This window comes from Syngnathus scovelli, unplaced genomic scaffold, assembly GCF_024217435.2.
Source record: "Syngnathus scovelli strain Florida unplaced genomic scaffold, RoL_Ssco_1.2 HiC_scaffold_304, whole genome shotgun sequence".
NCBI lineage: Eukaryota > Metazoa > Chordata > Actinopteri > Syngnathiformes > Syngnathidae > Syngnathus > Syngnathus scovelli.
The window spans coordinates 1-5,000 of record NW_026061396.1 but is presented as its reverse complement, the minus strand read 5'-3'; positions in this window follow the sequence as shown (position 1 = coordinate 5,000).

Genomic DNA, 5,000 nt, shown 5'->3' with positions numbered 1-5,000 from the left:
CCCGCGCGAGGCACGCTTTGCGATGGCCCGAGGCGGGAAGCTGCGCCCCGTCCGAGTCAGACTCGGTCGTTGCGGCCCGCCCGGTCACGCGATGCGGCCAGGATGCGGAGTTTTGCCGGCGCTGGGGGGATCCGGAAGGACGAAGGGGCGACGGTGGCGGTCACAGCTCGTCGCCTCCGTGACCCAGACGGGACTGTGCGCACCCCGAGTCAGACTCGGTTCGGCGCGGCCCGCTGCGGCCGGCTGGCGAGGTGAGATGTGGGCCATTGCCGCGCTCCCGACGAACCGTTCCGGGGGGCTGGTGACGTCGCGCGTTCGGCGCTGATGCTGCGACCGGGAGGGAAGCTGCGCCCCGTCCGAGTCAGACTCGGTCGTTGCGGCCCCCCCGAGCCCGCACGCCTCACGCGGAGGGGTCATACGCCCCGGCGGCCACGATAGACGCCTCCCGCTTCGCGGTGGTCGGGAAGGCGTGTGCGGATATGTGCGGAGGTTGGGACTCGGGCGTGGTCTTTGAGAAATCGGTTTCGCGGTCGACCGGCGCGGCCGGCGGACGCCCACGTGGCGTGCCGCAAGTCGGATCGCGCGCTCGGCCTCCGTGGATGGCCTCTGGGTGAGGTTGAGCCGGGGCGTCTCGGTTTCGCTGCCGTACGGTTCGCGCTAGGCCTGCGCGGGCGGCGCGGGGCGCGCGCTCGCGCGGCGGCCGTAGCGCTGGAGTGCGACCCGCAAGTGGGGAGGAACCGTCCACCCAACGCCGGCGGTAGCCGGGGCCGGTGGGGGCCCTACCAAGGCGGGTCATGGGCGCATGTCGGTCAGGTTATAAGAGTGTTTTTTTCGCTCCGGGCTAGAGCCGGGTGAGGTCGTCTCGAACCACGTGCCTGAAGGCCGCCTCGCGCCGGATTCGGCCCCGCTCATTCGTCGGAGTGACCGCCCGACGCGGGCATCGCTAGATTAGCCGTGGCCCCGATCCTTCCCCATCGACAGCCTTTCGCCCCCTGTGCTCCGGCCTGTTAATAGAGGCGGCCGGTACCCCTTCCTTGGATGAGAGAGAATCCTTAACGGACCATTCGCAGATTTTCGCCCGGCCTCTGTTTACCGAGGCGGCCGGTACCTCCGTCTGCCTTGGATGGACCGCATCCGCAGATTTTCGTCCGGCCTTAGCTTAAGGAGACGGCCGTTGCCTCCACACCTTGGAGATGATATTCGCTCCGGGCTAGAGCCGGGTGAGGTCGTCTCGAACCACGTGCCTGAAGGCCGCCTACGCCGGATTCGGCCCCGCTCATTCGTCGGAGTGACCGCCCGACGCGGGCATCGCTAGATTAGCCGTGGCCCCGATCCTTCCCCATCGACAGCCTTTCGCCCCCTTCGCTCCGGCCTCTGAGGCGGCCGGTACCCCTTTCTTGGATGAGACAGAACCCTTGACGGGCCGTTCGCAGATTTTTGCCCGGGCTTTATTTACCGAGGCGGCCGGTACCTCCGTCTGCCTTGGATGGACCGCATCCGCAGATTTTCGTCCGGCCTTAGCTTAAGGAGACGGCCGTTGCCTCCACACCTTGGAGATGATATTCGCTCCGGGCTAGAGCCGGGTGAGGTCGTCTCGAACCACGTGCCTGAAGGCCGCCTACGCCGGATTCGGCCCCGCTCATTCGTCGGAGTGACCGCCCGACGCGGGCATCGCTAGATTAGCCGTGGCCCCGATCCTTCCCCATCGACAGCCTTTCGCCCCCTTCGCTCCGGCCTCTGAGGCGGCCGGTACCCCTTTCTTGGATGAGACAGAACCCTTGACGGGCCGTTCGCAGATTTTTGCCCGGGCTTTATTTACCGAGGCGGCCGGTACCTCCGTCTGCCTTGGATGGACCGCATCCGCAGATTTTCGTCCGGCCTTAGCTTAAGGAGACGGCCGTTGCCTCCGATCCTCCGGGCTAGAGCCGGGTGAGGTCGTCTCGAACCACGTGCCTGAAGGCCGCCTACGCCGGATTCGGCCCCGCTCATTCGTCGGAGTGACCGCCCGACGCGGGCATCGCTAGATTAGCCGTGGCCCCGATCCTTCCCCATCGACAGCCTTTCGCCCCCTGTACTCCGGCCTGTTAATAGAGGCGGCCGGTACCCCCACCTTGGATGAGCCAGAATCCTTGACGGACCATTCGCAGATTTTTGCCCGGGCTTTGTTTACCGAGGCGGCCGGTACCTCCGTCTGCCTTGGATGGACCGCATCCGCAGATTTTCGTCCGGCCTTAGCTTAAGGAGACGGCCGTTGCCTCCGATCCTCCGGGCTAGAGCCGGGTGAGGTCGTCTCGAACCACGTGCCTGAAGGCCGCCTCGCGCCGGATTCGGCCCCGCTCATTCGTCGGAGTGACCGCCCGACGCGGGCATCGCTAGATTAGCCGTGGCCCCGATCCTTCCCCATCGACAGCCTTTCGCCCCCTGTACTCCGGCCTGTTAGTAAGGCGGCCGGTACCCCCTTTCTTGGATGAGCCAGAATCCTTGACGGACCGTTCGCAGATTTTTGCCCGGCCTGTGTTTAAGGAGGCGGCCGGTACCTCCTTCCTTGGATGACCCACTACCCTTGACGGGCCCATTCGCAGATTTTTGCCCGGCCTGTTAATAGAGGCGGCCGGTACCCCCTTTCTTGGATGACCTACTACCCTTGACGGGCCATTCGCAGATTTTTGCCCGGCCTGTGTTTAAGGAGGCGGCCGGTACCTCCTTCCTTGGATGACCCACTACCCTTGACGGGCCCATTCGCAGATTTTTGCCCGGCCTGTTAATAGAGGCGGCCGGTACCCCCTTTCTTGGATGACCTACTACCCTTGACGGGCCATTCGCAGATTTTTGCCCGGCCTGTGTTTAAGGAGGCGGCCGGTACCTCCTTCCTTGGATGACCCACTACCCTTGACGGGCCCATTCGCAGATTTTTGCCCGGCCTGTTAATAGAGGCGGCCGGTACCCCCCTTTCTTGGATGACCTACTACCCTTGACGGGCCATTCGCAGATTTTTGCCCGGCCTGTGTTTAAGGAGGCGGCCGGTACCTCCTTCCTTGGATGACCTTCTACCCTTGACGGGCCATTCGTGGATTTTTGCCCGGCCTGTGTTTAGGGAGGCGACCGGTCCTCCGTAACTTGATCGGATTTCCCTTCCGGCCTGAGTTTATGGAGGCGGCCGGTCCTCCGTAGCTTGATTGGATTTCCCTTCCGGCCTGTGTTTATGGAGGCGGCCGGTCCTCCGTAGCTTGATTGGATTTCCCTTCCGGCCTGAGTTTATGGAGGCGGCCGGTCCTCCGTAGCTTGATCGGATTTCCCTTCCAGCCTGTGTTTAAGGAGGCGGCTGGTCCTCCCCGGTCGGTTGCCAAGCGACCGGGACCCGCAAGTGGGCAGGAACCGTCCACCCAACGCCGGCGAGCCGGGGCCGGTGGGGGCCCTACCAAGGCGGGTCTAACTTCAGGCGGTGCAAACGGGGGAGGGGGGTAAGGACGGCTGCCGGGAGCAGACAGCCGTCCCCGGGAGGGGGTAGTAGCTTCGCGGCGGCCGCCGGGAGCAGACGGCCGTCCGCGGATTCTGCCAATGCCTGTAGGACTTTGAATATTTCACAGCCGTGCTGTGGCACTTAGAAAATTTTTCAGAGATGTGGCACTTAGAAAGTTTTTCAGAGATGTGGCACTTAGAAATTTTTTCAGAGATGTGGCACTTAGAAATTTTTTGAGAGATGTGGCACTTAGAAATTTTTTGAGAGATGTGGCACTTTGAAAATTTTTGAGAAATGTGGCACTTAGAAAATTTTCTCTCTCTCTCTCTGGAAGTGCCGTGCCTTCTTCAGTTCTGCTATCCGAGCAGGGGACGCTTGCTGGCGGCCGTTACCAGCGCTCGGACCAGGCCCAATTGATTTGCATGGAAAACAATTGCGTCCCCCATGCTCGTTCTGACTATATTTTGCGAAAGGGGGGTAAAGTGATGAGTACACTAAGTGGGGGGACCAACCCATGTACTCTAGAAAAAGTACATGGGTTGACAAAAGACCAGTTGGTAATGCACCCCTGGTACCCCAACCCCTGGTACCTTTAGGCACTTAGAAAAAATTTCGCCCAAATTTGGAGGTCGCTCCAGGGGAAGAGGCCGAATTTTCGCCTATTACGGCCGACCGCGGGAACCAGCCGAGGCGGACGCTTTTCGGCGCAAGAGCCGTTGGCACTTAGAAAATATTCGCTAAACTTCAAAGGACCTCCAGGGGAAGAGGCCGAATTGTCACTTTTTCTGGCCGACATCGGGAACCAGCCGAGTCGGACTCTTTACGGCGGAGCAGCCGTTGGCACTTAGAAAATATTCGCCAAACTCGGCCGGACTTCCAGGGGAAGAGGCCGAATTGTCACTTGTTCTGCCCGACATCGGGAACCAGCCGAGTCGGACACTTTAAGGCGGAGCAGCCGTTGGCACTTAGAAAATATTCGCCAAACTTGAACGGACCTCCAGGGGAAGAGGCCGAATTTTCACCTGTTCTGGCCGACATCGGGAACCAGCCGAGTCGGACGCTTTAAGGCGGAGCAGCCGTTGGCACTTAGAAAATATTCGTTAAACTTGAAAGGACCTCCAGGGGAAGAGGCCGAATTGTCACTTGTTCTGGCCGACATCGGGAACCAGCCGAGTCGGACGCTTTACGGCGGAGCAGCCGTTGGCACTTAGAAAATATTCGCCAAAATGTTCCGGACCTCCAGGGGAAGAGGCCAAATTTTCACTTGTTCTGGCCGACTGGGTGAACCGGCCGAGGCGGACACTTTACGGCGGAGCAGCCGTTGGCACTTAGAAAATATTCGTTAAACTTCAACTGACCTCCAGGGGAAGAGGCCGAATTTTCACTTGTTCTGGCCGACATCGGGAACCAGCCAAGTCGGACCCTTTACGGCTGAGCAGCCGTTGGCACTTAGGAAATATTTGCCTTAACTCGGCCGGACTTCCAGGGGAAGAGGCCGGATTTTCACTTGTTCTGGCCGACATCGGGAACCAGCCGAGTC